Source organism: Hylobates moloch, unplaced genomic scaffold, assembly GCF_009828535.3.
Source record: "Hylobates moloch isolate HMO894 unplaced genomic scaffold, HMol_V3 SCAFFOLD_20, whole genome shotgun sequence".
NCBI lineage: Eukaryota > Metazoa > Chordata > Mammalia > Primates > Hylobatidae > Hylobates > Hylobates moloch.
The window spans coordinates 48,677,297-48,692,284 of NW_026652295.1; the positions used below are offsets into that span (position 1 = coordinate 48,677,297).

The window sequence follows — 14,988 nt, forward strand, 5'->3', positions numbered from 1 at the left end:
CTTGTTCCCACGAAAGTACAGAAGAGAGAAAAGCAAGACCTTGTTTTTACCACTCACAGGCTGCTTGTTCTTGGAGAATCACCTGGCCTCCTTAGATCTCAGTTTTCTGTAAAAAGAAAAGCTTCAATTAGATTATTTCAAAGATCCTTCCAGTTATAAGGTTATGTATTCTGGGCCTTCAGAGTATTTATATGTACGGTTTTCTAATCTTCAGAAGTTTGAGTGCTTCTAGAGCATCCAATAATGTGGTTGGTTGTGGGACACTTGCAAAGAGTAAGAAGCCCTGGATTCCTGCCCTTCAGATTGATAATTCAATGTTATTCATGTCCTGAAATGTACATGAAATTCAGTGCTAACTAAATATTTATATGGGGTGCTGTGCACGTTGAGAGATGCAAAAGAGTGTAAGGCCCCTACATTCAGGAGTTTCAGTTAATACATGTGAAACAATTAGAAGATAATTAAGGAATCAACTTTTGGATACTGACTATAAGTACAACTAGGATTTATCATGTGGGCTGGGAATTCAGAGCAAGCATACTGGAGAAGGAGGGACTTGGCGGAACCTTGGAGGAGTGCTAGGATTTGGATAGGCAGAGAGGAGAAACAAGGAAACACCAGCTGGGGAAAATAGTATAATAATTAATAGAAAAGATTATTCATAGTTTTTCTCAGAAGCACTGAGAGCTTCAGCTGTCTTCAGCCAAATGTTAACCCAGATGGTATATCCGAATTTTATAATTAACAGTTCACCCAGTCACCACAGGTGCTTAAGTATAAGTCAAGTTATTTATTTGTGGGGCCACAGAAGAAGAAAAACCTAGGGGTAGGGAAGGAGGAAGGGTGGGTGGGAGTGATACCCAGGGCAATTTTCCAAGATGAGTGAGTTTGATTAGTTTCTGTTTGGTAAGTGTTCCTGAAGTTGATTGTAGGTTTCATCTCTGTGTGCAGACAAGGTATTTGTTTTACTGGGAAGTCACAGATGGAGTTAATAAGCCCAGAAGATGAGTAAGCACAAGGCACAGTACCTGACACAAAATTCTCCCTTGTGTTCTTTGGCTGAGTGAGGCCTAGGCAAGAGAAGGTAGGTAACCAATTAGCAAAACTAATCATCATCTCTGTTGAAAAAACTAGTCACAGCAAATCTTGTACAGAAGATGGCTATGGGAAGGAAGAAATAGAAAGAACATCTTTAGCATAGTTCCCAGATATAGCATTGGAGATACACTGGGTTACCCATGAGACTGGGTTCTAGTCTCCTAACTCCTTGCTTCCTGGACTAGCCCCAATCCTCAGAGGCACATGGATGGTTTCTGCCACAAAGGCCCTAGGTAAAATTGCAATATGAGAATAATTTATCATTTTGGGCTGCTGCTGTTCCTTTTTGGGAAAGGTTCCAACTCCCATAAGGGCATGTTTAACTCAGGTTATTCATTCCATTCTTGGAGTTCTGTGTTTAAACATTCCCCTTCTTGTAAAGTGAGACATGGCATTGGGATCCCAGTTGGTGAGATTTGTGGGTTTAAATTCAGAGTGAGAATAGAAGTAAAAGCCAGTTAGCAAGCTCTGAGGGATGGGCATTAGAACCTAGGACTGAATATTCATTCAAGACGCTGGGCTTGAAGCAGGCTCATGTGCCTTCTCAAACTTGTGCTTTTAATGGTAGGAGACGATTGAGTGCCAGGGCTGTCTGTCAGCTGCCCTGTCCTAAGCGGAAGCAGCTCTTCTGCAGAAAGAGACAAGCTGGTTGCAAACATGACTCTTGAATTTGATAAGTAGATCCTTTCACAAAGTCATTTCCCGCTCTTCAGAAGTGTCATTTCTAATGAACTATGTGCAAACAGTGAAAAGAACCTGTCTCTCCTTAATCCTCTTCATTTTTGAATGCTTTCATTTTTCCCAGTTTCTGTCATGTCAGGGATTGGTAGGTGGTTTGTTCTGGAGCATGGAGGGGTTTTAGCTGTCCCAACTACGTGTTGTTTATTTAGAAATAAAAGGGTCCCCAAGGAGTAACTGCCCAAGGCCAAAGTGCTTCTTGGCTGTGGCTCTCAAATTTGGTTTATTGTCTGAATTACCTGGGGGAATTTTTAAAAACATAGATTATTGGACCTCCCTTTTGGGAAGTCTAACTTAGTAGGTCTAGAGCCTGTTTTATAAAAAGCTCTCTGGCTGATTCCAAGGAAATACAAGGATAATGCTTTCATCTGTAGCAGCAGTCTGCAAGATTTTTTTGTTTTGTTTCCTTCAGTAAATATTTCACACCTTGTATGCCATACAGTCCCTACTGCAACTACTTTGCCACTATGGTGGGAAAACTGTCATAGACAATGTGTAAATGACTGAGTGAGCTGGGTTCTCATAAAATACACTGAAATTTGAATTACATAAAATTCTTATGTGTCACAAGATATTATTTTTTCCCTTATCTATTTAAACTTGTTAGAACTATTCTTAGCTTGTGGGCCAGACAAGTATAGGCAGTGCATTGTATTTGGCCTACAGGCTATAGTCTGCCAGACCTTGATCTATAATATGTACTTGGGTACTTAACTGCAAATATCAACTAAATTCTGACCAATATAGCTTAGAATATGGGCTGGAATCCCAACTTCACCACCTCCCACTCATCTGATCTTGGGCAAATTAATTAACTTCTCTGGGCCTCTGGTATCTGTAAATGGGATAATCTAGTTCATATTTCCTGGGTTGTTGTGAAGATTAAATAAAATTTTACATGTAGGTTTCTAGCATAGTATAGTGCCTCGTAATTTCAAGTACTCCGTAAGTGTCAACATTTATATTATTACAAAGAACTGCAAACTCCAGAGATTGAAAATATGGATAAAGCCAATTCCTTAGCCTTAAAAGAAGTTACACACTAACCAGCAGGATAAGACTTGTATGCAAACAGTTATTTCATTATAGAATATAAATTCCACTGGGACTAATATTACACAAAAACTATGTCTGTAGACATTGACAAGGGTGTTGAGGGCTCTTCTTATTTGGTTTTAGGGAGGCAGGTCTGCAATCCTGTGTTGCATTTCCATGTTTCCACCGTTCCTTTGGAAACACATGCATGCTGATCTTGTATTATGAAGCATATCAGTTTTAAGAGATCTGCTAGACACTGAACAACCTGAATAGGATCTGTAGCTCCAGACAACATAGTCTCATCTGATTGATTCACATATCTAATCATTGTCAACTATGAAGGGAGTGAACACAGAGCGTGTCCTTAGAATACAATTGGCTCATATTTTCAGAGTTCCATAAATCACTAAAAAATGAGAGTGGAAAAAACGCTTTTGAAATTTAATCAGATTTTTTTTTATACAGAGAGATATAAATAAATAGTCTGAGATTTGTTTTCTCAGCTCGGTCACTTACCAGCTTTCGGATCTTAGACTTTTTTTTTTTAATATACTTTAAGTCCTGGAATACATGTGCAGAATGTGCAGGTTTGTTACATAGGTATACATGTGCCATGGTGGTTTGCTGCACCCATCAGCCTGTCATCTAGGTTTTAAGCCTCACATGTATTAGGTATTTGTCCTAATGCCCTCCCTCCCCTAGCCCCCCAACCCCCCTACAGGCCTAGATGTGTGTCCATGTGTTCTTATTGTTCAACTCCTATTTGGTGGAGTTTCCTTGAAAAAAAAAAAGTGCTACATCTTCAATGTAAATTTAAAAAAATTGGAAAGCACAATGAGAAAGATAACTATAACTTTTATTCTCAATATTTAGCTATATCATTGTTAATATTTTTTACATGTACTCCCAATCTTTTTGTGACTATGCATTGGTATGTACCATGAGATAGATCGATCAATCTGGCTATCATCTCTCTCTCTCTCTCTCTACCTGTCATGTATTCTTTTTAAAAAGACTGGGATTATGCTATCTAAATTATGTTTTAAATCTTTCTTCCGCTTAACAATATTACATGTAAAATTCATCATTAATTATTATTCATTAAGTCATTAAGCATTATTCAACACCATCCCTATAAAATTATTCAACATACAGCAGTATCTGTTAGCTGACAGCCTCCAGCTGCCACACTTCAGGATCTGCCAGAGTGTTTATGCTGAGGCTGCAATGTATTGGCACTGAACATGAAGAGGGTTTTGGCACCAGGGCACTTCTGCCTGATGTGGGACTCCTCTATTGGGCACTCACTGGATGTTTGGTTCTCCAATGGCCTGGCTGGAACTTCCCTCAGAGCTGCACTGCACTCTGAGGCTCCTCCTGTCCTATCTTTCTTCCTTTCTTCTCTCCTTTCTCAAGTGTCAAACCCACATTGCAGTTGGAAGACTCTCCTTGCCTACTCCTAATTCCCCTCCCTTTTATCTTACAAATGTTTTCCCCAATAGATCTCTTGTACTTATAATTTCATTTTGGCAGCATCTCCCTGGAGGATCCAAATAGATACACGTGTATAAGTCTCCCTCCCACTCCTGCTTCTTAGCCTCTCAATACCCTTCCTCAAAGGCAATTCCCGCTATTGCTTTATATATCCTTCTAGAGTCTTCATTCATATGGAAGCATTTCATATATTTCTCCTTCTGTTTCCTTTCCTTTTCCTCTTAATATTTCTTCATCTTCTCTTCTTTCTTCTCTTTCTTAACAAGAATGATACCATACAATGCAAATTGTCCTGCATGTTGCTTTTTTATTTAATATATCTTTGGGGCAGTCTTACTTTATCAGTAGTATATGTAGAATTACCTTATTCCTTTTTTAAATTTTGTCTTTACTGTAGTCTCCCCCACCCACTTTATCCATAAGGAAGATGTTCCAAGACCCTCAGTAGGTGCTTGAAACCACAAATAGCACCAAACCCTATATATACACAATATTTTTCGTATATAAATATATATATGATGAAGTTTGACTTATAAGTCAGACACAGAAAGAGGCTAACAACAATAACCAATAATAAAATAGAACAATTATAGCAACACATTGTAATACAAGTTGTATAAATGTGATCTCTCTCCCCATCCCCACCCCTGCCCTTAAAATATCTTATTGTTTGTAGTATTTTCAGACTGTAGTTGACTGAGGGTAACTGAAACCACTAAAAGTGCAAATATGGATGGGGGGTACTGTATAGTATTAAATTGTTTAGTGTATTATAATTAATCTAACCAATTCTCTATTATCAGTTTGTTTCTAACATTTTCTACTCAAAGCAGGGCTGATCCATAACTAAATATTTTTACACCCATGTGAGAGTATATCTTTATGAACAAACCCCAGATGTAGCATTGCTGGATCGATTGGTATGAGTGTTGTGATTTTAATACATACTGTTAAATTTCCCTCCTTAGAGAATGCACCAATTTCTACTTCAAGGCATGTATGGCAGCAATAGCATCAAGTATAATGGCAACATAGTTTCCCATCATAAAAATATAGAATAGATATAATATCACTAAGCTCTTCTCTAGTGGCTTGGACTTCAATAAAGTGTCTGATCTTTGTTTATTTTCATGGTTACTTTCCCTGGAGACTTTTCACTGAGGTTTTGTGAACAGTCCAGGAAGTTAATATTACTATTGGAAGTTTGAGAACCTTGTCGAACATTCTATACCATCAACAGGAAATAACAAGCAGTTATGTTGATAGGGGCCACTTGTAGCTACTAAGGTATTAGAATAAATTAGTAAGACACCAGAAGTAGAAGTTTATACCTTTAGGAAAAATGATTTACACATTCAGAAGAATACAGAACAGGAGTAAGCGGGCTGTTTTGTTCTCTTTTTGTCTCTTCTATGGCTCTTCAATGTCCTCTGCCCGTTTACCTCACAGGGATCCTGTGAGGGCAGAATAAGAAAGCAAATGGAATATATTATTAAGATGATCATTTGTTATTAATAAGGGTAAGATGTTATTCTAGAGGGTCAAATATTAGTGACATTCATTCAGTCAACATTAATATTTAGAGTACCAGCACACTGATTCTTCTGGTGAAATTCCTCCAGTATAGATATGATTTGGGTTAAAAAGTGAAGAGGGTTGGTCCTAGGACAAGCCATTTTATTTTGCTATATGTTATTGTAAAATGGTGATATTAATAGTAACTACATCACAGAGTTATTGTAAATGTTAAATTAGTAATGTAAAAACTCTTCTAAGAATCTCTGGCACATAATAAGTACTCCATAAATAGCCATTATCATCATTATTGTTATACCCAATTACCCCTAATTTATTTAACTTATTTATTCTTTGAGTTTGAGGTTATAGAATCATTTATTAAAAATTAATTCAAATAAACAGAGAAATAGCCCTAAAAAGATATAAAAATGGTAAAAAGAAAGGGCTGAAAAATGAACCAAAATTAGTGAGTCAAAAAAACCAAAAAAAACAAACAACAACAACAACAACAAAAAAACGAAGAAACCAGTAACCAGATATATTATTCTCAAAGCAAATCACCATATTAATAAAATTAGTTTTGGTCAAAGTGTATGCTACTGAATTCTTAAATCTGATACATGTCACTGTCATCTCACCTCCACTGAGCAAGTGTTAGGCAAAATTCTTAACCATGTAAAATACATCTTGGGATTCATCCTTCTCTCTTTTTCTGCATCCCCTCCCCAATCTTTCCACCCAATTCTATTGCAGGGCTGCTCAGCTTGCCTTCCCAGCTGCCCATAGCTGTGAATCCTCCCCAAACCAGGACAGTGTTTTACCCCAAGAAATGCAATTGTTCTAAAATTTTTTCTCCCGTCTTGTTTTATTGGAGAAAAGTAATCAGATAAATTAGTTCACATTAGACTTTCCTTTTGTATCTTTTGTAGACGGTCTGGTTAGACTGAATTTCTATCATAAAGATTAAACACGCAAAACCCAAAGGCTTTGAAGTACAATTCGCCTGTATGGCACCTGCTCCTCTCTCTATCTATAGTCCTGTCAATTCCAACTCCTTAATATCCTTTGAATTCATTCTACTTTCTACAGTTCCACTGCCATAACCTGCAAGTCCTCATCAGCTCTTAACTGGGTAACTGCCCCACTCAGACTCCTAAAATAAAAAGTTTGACAGTGTCAACTCGCTCTTAAAATCCTCTGATAGCTCCGTTTAATGTGACCCCTTACCTCTGTAGCTTCACCCATCCTCATTTCTCACTCGTGGACTATGTTACTACATGAAAACTTCGTAGGTTACTGATTTTTCTCTTTATCTCTGTTTTGCAAATGCTTAACTGAATGAATATCAGCTCTTATTTTGAATTCATCTCTCTGAGGACTAATTCATAATTCCTTTTTTTATGATGGCTGCTGCAAGGCTTGAAACCAAATTTGTGGTTCTCATCTTACAAACACATAGACATTTACTAGCATGCATTGAATTTCACTCTTAGGTCAACTGGTTTTCCCCACTATTTTTCCTTTGTCCCTGCTTCTCCACTTTAAACAAAAACCTTATTTTGCATTTCTGTTACCTTTTGATATTATAGACATTTTTGAAAGTTTCCTTACATTTTTCTGGAACAATGTGGGTAGTAACTAATCAACTCCCTAACTATAAGAAAGTAAGTAAACAAATAAATAATCCACTATTTATCATTTCAAATCCAGCCTAAATATGCCCTCCTTTGCTCTCTTGTACCATGCTTCCTTCTTCCAGGTTTGGCTAACTCTCTGGCCTCTACGATCCAATCTCACCTCAAGATAATGGCTATTGTAACTTCAATCACACTGCATTGCAAATATTTGTCTACTTTTCCACTAAACTGTACTTTTTTTTTTCACTGGGGATGCTGGTCTTTATCACTGCATTTCCACCTTCTAAGACAGTGTTGGCACACGTTGAAAACTTGATAAATTTTTAATCGAATAAATAGATAAATAATTGCACAAACTAGAGAATACAGAGCTTCTTATGAGAAAAGCTCTACTACTAAGCTTATATGAGAATATGGTTATCTTTCTGAATATTAATATGCTATTTCCTTGACCACACTCGTAGAAAATATGAGGAGACAATTTTTCTTTGCCTATTACTACAGCTGATATTTTCAAGCCACTATTTCTAGGTTGATAGCAGGGTGTTTGGTAAAAAGAGTGGCAAGAGCCAGGCATGGTGGCTCACGCTTGTAATCTCAGCACTTTGGGAGGCCGAGGCGGGCGGATCACGAGGTCAGGAGATCGAGACCACGGTGAAACCCCGTCTCTACTAAAAATACAAAAAAAAAAAAATTAGCCGGGCGTGGTGGCGGGCGCCTGCAGTCCCAGCTACTCGGAGAGGCTGAGGCAGGAGAATGGCGTGCACCCGGGAGGCGGAGCTTGCAGTGAGCCGAGATTGCGCCACTGCACTCCAGCCTGGGCGACAGAGCGAGACTCCGTCTCAAAAAAAAAAAAAAAAAAAAAAAAAAGAGTGGTAAGAACGTAAAAGGTGTTTGTTTAAGCTGTTGGTGTCAAAGTGTCCCCTGAGCAATGAAACAGCTTAGTTCCCAGGAAAAAGATGATGATCCCTTGGAGCAGGCACTGAAGAGTGGAGAAAGAGCATCTGGAAAAGAAAGTGGGCTGGTCCAAGAAAACTTAGAACCCTACTCCACCCAACTATGAAGTCCTCAGAGGTTAGGTTTAAGTAATTAAGAAGTTTACAATCTCTGAGCTGGTCTTATTGAAGCTCTCAGGATGGGCATGTAAACAGGATATGCTGCTCTGTCCACTGGCAGCAGCAGTGACTTGGTCATTTAGCGATCATTTTCCAATTATTTCTCAGTTGAGCTCTTGCTATGAGCTCCAATAAGCCTTATGTAGGTTTGCTGGGTTTCTTCTCTGCAAAGCTTAGCAATAGGCCACCCATAATGTCTCCTGATGATGAGAAAGAGAAGCTGAAAGAGCACTGGAAAAAGATGAACATACTTGAAGAAATAGTACTGATTGAAAGAATAAAATGTCTTTTTTATGTACAGTTCATCTATGCTGATCAAGAAAAAATGATGCTATGAATATTTCTCTTAACTAAAAATCTAAAGCAAGAACTGCTCAGAATTTAGTGTACAGTTGAGGTCACATGTAATACATTCCCAAGTTTTCTTTATGTGCTTTGGAACCTGATGTACATAGTATAAGTTATGCATGTCATCTTTTTTTTAATGTCCAGCCATAGATTTATCACCAAGTTTGGGATTAATAGCAGATTTGGTTTTTAGGTCATTTAGATTAGTTATCCTAGGTAAATTTAATATGCACTTTGATATCCATCTTAGGTCCGCTGACATAAAAATTTATGTCTGTGCTAGATGCCTTTTTCCCCCTCTCTTTTCCCCAATATAGTATTTCCTTAGACCTTCTGTTTTCTCCAGGTTCATTTCTGGAATATATTTTATAAGGCCTAAAAAAAAGTTCCAGTTTTGATGTGTTTTTATTTCCATTCTTTAAGGTACACTTGTCACTGAATAGCAACAGACTGACAACACCTTTCCACTGGTCACTTTGAGGACACAGAGTTTCTTAAGGTAGAATGGGCTTATCCATCCTACCACTACCCATGGCCTCGAAAGCTACAGAGGTAAGGGATACTCCTTGACAGTGATGAGTGAAAGGGACTTGGTCTTACGTAAAACTAAAGTGTCTTGTGGCAAGCTAGCACTTTGAAATGCTTGATAGAAAAAAGGCTTTACATGAAGTTTCATATGTTATATCTCCCTCTTGTTGCTCTATAGCACATATTAGCATATTACAAGCTTTAAAAGGCCCTATATTGCCAGATTAATTTTGTTTAACTTATTGTTTCTGATAAATACTTGAAAACAGTACTTTTAAAAATGATATTGGGCTGGGCGCTGTGGCTTACATCTGTAATCCTAGCACACTAGGAGCCCGAGGTGGGCAGATCACTTGAGGTCAGGAGTTCGAAACCAGCCTGGCCAATATGGTGAAACCCTGTCTTTACTAAAATGCAAAAAAAGTAACCAGGTGTGGTGGCGGGCACCTGTAATCCCAGCTACTCAGGAGGCTGAGGCAGGAGAATCACTTGTACTCAGGAGGCGGAGGTTGCAGTGAGCTGAGATCGCACCAGTGCATTCCAGCCTGGGTGACAGAGGGAGACTCCATCCCCCCAAAAAAAAAAAAAAAAAAAAAGATATTGTTAATAGTATTAGCACCACTTTAACATGTTGGTTAATAGCATCCTGGTTACTTTTATGGCTGTGAAAATGTTTCAAAAGAAATGCTAACATCAAATGTGCATAGCCATGATTCTCTAAATGTACAACTAGAAACTCCCTGCTTTGGTTAATTCCTACGGTGCTTATAAAGTGCTATGTGAGATTTGACACATGAATATGTAAATAATAATGCAATTATAATTTTGTAGGGTGCTGCATTGTTTACAGTTCAGGGCTCATAAGAAAGAAGTGGGAAAGTGGTCACTGTATTGTAGGAAGTGTGCCTGGAGAAAAAGAGGAGGCATGGCATGGTGGAAGGAGCTCTAGACTGAATCATAAGATGAAGATCAGATATAAGCCTCACCACTAGATGTGCTTTCTGATGGTAGTCAATTTAACCAAGGTTCAGTTGAGTCATCTGCAAAGCGGGCTTCTGTGGTAGGTAGAATTCCAAAGATGGTCCCCTCCTAACATTCCTAGCCCTTATTTATTCAGTCAAACACAAATCTAGGTACTTCTGTGAAAGGATTTTGCAGATGGAATTAAAGTCCCAAAATATCTGGGCGATCCTAATCTAATTACCAGTCCATTAAAAAAAAGAAAGTTTTCTTCAGCTGGTGTCAGAATAAGTCAGAGAGGTTCCTGCTAACCTATAGTAAGAAAACACCTATGTTGTGATCTTCCTATGGGGGCAAGGAGCCTCTAAAAGCTGAGACCAACCCTGACCAATGGGAGAAAGAAAATAAAGATCTCAGTCCCACACTTGCAAAGAAGAGAATTTTGCCAACAACCAGTGAGCTTAAAACAGCTCACCTAGAAACTCAGGTGAGAAAGTACAGTTGGCTTGATTTCAGCCTGTGAGACCTGAGCTGAAGACCCAGTCAATTCCTACCTGAAGTCCTTTCCCAAGGCAATCATGAGATAATAAATGTGTATTGTTTGAGTTGCCAAATCTGTGCCTTTTTTTTTTTTAAAGGCAGCAATGGAAAACAAAAACAGGCTATTCACCACCTTTCCTTGTCAGATGAAAAGTAACAGGACATAATGTGAGTGAAAGCACTTTATAAAATGTAAAGACCAGTGCACATGGTGAAAGTCTAAAGCAAATTCCTTAACTTCCCACCCAAACCTACTTCTCCTGCTCTTCCCTGTTTCAGTAAATGGTACCATCATCCAGCTTCTACAAGCCTAAAACCTAGGAGTCATCATCTTTATCTTTTTTTCTCTCACCCTGCATATCTTATTTTGCCAGCAAGCCCTGTCAGCTCCTAGAACACTGCCTGACACTTAGAAGGTTCTTCAAAACATGTGTTGGTTCAATGAATGATAGCTAATTATCCACTCAATTAAGTCATTTAGAAAATTGCATACATTTGCCGGGCACAGTGGCTCATGCCTGTAATCCTAGCACTTTGAGAGGCCGAGGTGGGTGGATCACCTGAGGTCAGGAGTTTGAGACCAGCCTGGCCAACATAGTGAAATCCCGTCTCTACTAAAAATACAAAAATTAGCCAGGTGTGGTGGCAGGCACATGTAATTCCAGCTACTCAGGAGGCTGAGGCAGGAGAATTGCTTGAACCCAGGAGGCAGAGGTTGTAGTGAGTCTTCACGCCATTGCATTCCAGCCTGGGCAACAAGAGCAAAATCCTATCTTAGCAAAGAAAAAGAAAAAAAGAAAATTGCATTCATGAGCTCTGCTCTTTGGGCTGTCTGTCAATGTGATAGACTGGAATTTTTTTCAGAAGTACTTACTCCCTTGTCCACTCCCTACCTCAGTGGAAGGGTCTGTTTCCCTGGCTCATTCATGTTAGGCTTGGTGATAAGATTGGCTTTGGCTAATGGGCGTAGGTGGAAGTGATAATCTGCCAGTTTGAACCAAGGTATTAGGAAGCATTGATTTTTCCACTGGCCCCTTTTGGAGCTTCCAAACTCCTTCATTAATAAAACAGCCTCTAGGTATCTGCTGCCCCTCCACCTTGGACCACTGAATGAGACACATGGAGCAGAGTTGCTCTAGCCATCCTACATTTTGGAGGCTGAGACAGAGCAGTCCAAGACAACTGCAGGAGGCTTACACAATTACTTACCCTCCTGTGAGCAGGAGGGTAAGTAATTGTGTAAGCCAGTGATTTTTGGTTAGGTGTGTTATGCAGCATTTGAAAGGCAATAGTGGACTAGTACACATTTCTAAAGCAGTTAACACTCCTACACATCTAGGAAGTTATGCACCTTGTTTAATGAGATTATTTAAGAAACTGATTTCCATCAGTTAAATGTACTGAGCACTAACTCATTTTGTGACTTAAGAGATTTAAAATTATAAAACTGGATGGAATATTAGAGATCATTCAGTTTGCAGCTTTCATTTTGCAGATAAGGAAATGGATGTTCAGGTGTGCTCAAGCTTGTATAACTAATTCATTCTCGAGTGAGGACTGAAGTCCAGAGCTCCTGAAGCAATGCCTCCAAGGCCCTAATGGGAGAATGTGATGATAAGGAAACCAAATTGTGTGTGGAAATCAGTTCATTTTATAACTTTCTTTGAAAGATGCAGAGAGCAAGAAGCTCAATAAAAGCCAACAATGGCAGAACATATTTTAAAATATCCTTTGGGAGGAAACTGCCATGTGCACCTATTAGCTGCCATCATTCAGAGGCATAATTTTAGCTAATACTGATATGCTGATTAGACAAACCTTAGGTTTTGATCTCAGCTGACCTACAGGACCTAAATTTTGATTTGATTAAAGGAATAGGTGATGTTTAATTAGAAAATTTCTTCAAGTTAAACTTGGGTACAGCAGTTAACTCCAAATCACTTTCACTGATACCTGTTTTATGAACACATCGGCATTTTCCTTTGAAAACAATCACATTAGACACTCTTTAGGCATTATTTAACTTAATTAAGGATCCTTATACACTTCTGGGTTTCCTAATTTAGGAGAAGCCACTGTCCTCAGAAATCCCTTTACACTATAAATTTGGATACACTTTAAAAGTTTTATACGTTTATATCAAGATATATTAGGGTTGTAACCTACAGAGGCATCTGTATCAGCAAGTGCCTCTCTGCCCATACCTCCTTCCCCCAGCTATTTTGGCCTGATGGCCATTTTGCCCAAATGTCATATTTAATTGTCTTAGAATTTCTGTAAGTTTTATAATTGTAGCAATTCAAATCCAGTTATACAATATTTTGACAATATGTCTAATTTCTTTTCTAAAGAAGGCAAATTGATTATATCCTACAGTTTTTTTGAAAGATGGTGAGTTGTGGAAAAATAGTCATCTTAGTTTGTGGTACAAAGTAAGTAACCATTCAAAGAATTAGTATTTAGTGACTAAAAGAAAGACATTGGGAGCTAGGTGAATAACTATTTATAAATGCACTTTTCTGGAGTTCTCTCAATATCTAAAATAAAAATTGAAATTAAAGTAAAAACATAACTGTGTATGCATTGTTTCTGAATTTAAAAAAATCTTTTAAAATTATCTTATATTTTCTGGGGTTTTTTTTTTCTTACAAATGACTATTATTATTGCAGTGATTTTGTTAAATTAGAAAATTCATTGTGGAGAAAAGGGAATGCTTATACACACCTGGTAGGAATGTAAATTTGTTCAGCTACTGTGGAAAGCAATTTGGAGATTTCTCAAATAACTTAAAACATAATTTAAACCATTCGACCCAGCATGCTGTTACTGGATATATAAGGGAATATAAATAATTTCAGCATAAAGACCCATGCACACACATGTTCATCGCGCATTACTTTTCACAATAGCAAGGACACGGAATCAACCTAGATGCCCATCAACAGTGGATTGGATAAAGAAAATGTGGTACGTATACACCATAGAATACTATGCGGCTATAAAAAGAATTAAATCATGTCCTTTGCAGCAACATGAATGCAGCTGAAGGCCATTATACAAAGCAAATTAGCACAGGAACAGAAAACCAAATACCACATGCTCTCACTTATAAGTGGGAGCTAAACATATAGTACACTTGGACACAAAGCGGGTAAGAATGGACCCTGGGGCCTACATGAGGGTGAAGGATGGGAGGAGGGTGAGAATTAAACTACCTGTTGGGTACTGTGCTCACTACCTGGGTGACAAAATAATTTGTACATCAAACCCCAGTGACACACAATTTACTCATGTAACAAGTCTGCACACGTACTCCCTGAACCTAAGTTAAAAGCTGGAAGGAAAATAAAAAAGAATAAACCTTGAATTAAAAAAAGAGAAAATTCAGAAAAGCACAAAGCAAACAAACAAAAACACCCAGTAATCTTATGACCAGTAGCAAATATTATTAACATTTTGGTACATATTTTCCCAGCTTTTTCTGCATATCTATACAACTAAAATATAAACTGAAATTTTTAGGCAGTAATTTTTTGGAAGAAGACTGTAAAAATAACATCTTCATTAGTTTTTAACTTATAAAACAACACATGGATGCTATAAAAACACAAATAATATATGTTTTAAATTACAAAAAATAGCAGTTTTTCTATCCTCTCCTATGTCCAATCCTACCTCTCACAGAGAAACCACTATTTTCTGTGTCTGTTTTCAGTCTTTTGCTTTGTGTGCATATTTTAAAAAATAAAAGTTAACTGTTTTTATTTCTCATACATTATAAATATTACCACATTAAAGAGTCATCAATAAGTGATTTTCATTAGTTGCCAGGTTTTATGTTTCATATATCATTATAATTCATTTTTACTAAATTCCTGCCATTGGAGATCTTTACTGGAGCATTCTTTTGTATGTCCATTGCTTCCTTATGATGAATCCTTAGAAGTGGACTTTCTATATTAATGCCTTTATG

At 37.8% G+C, this 14,988-nt stretch overlaps 1 long non-coding RNA gene across 1 annotated transcript in view; it reads right to left on the reverse strand.

Moving 5' to 3' along the window:
* Window positions 1-1,041: 1,041 nt before the first annotated feature.
* The window catches only part of LOC131382120 (uncharacterized), a 31,251-nt gene continuing 17,304 nt past the window's right edge, over window positions 1,042-14,988 (reverse strand). The window contains exons 2-3 of the long non-coding RNA XR_009211309.1: window positions 5,700-5,822; window positions 1,042-1,070 (exon numbers count right to left, since the gene is read on the reverse strand). This is a non-coding gene — a long non-coding RNA (uncharacterized LOC131382120). The remainder of the gene's footprint in view (window positions 1,071-5,699; window positions 5,823-14,988) is intronic.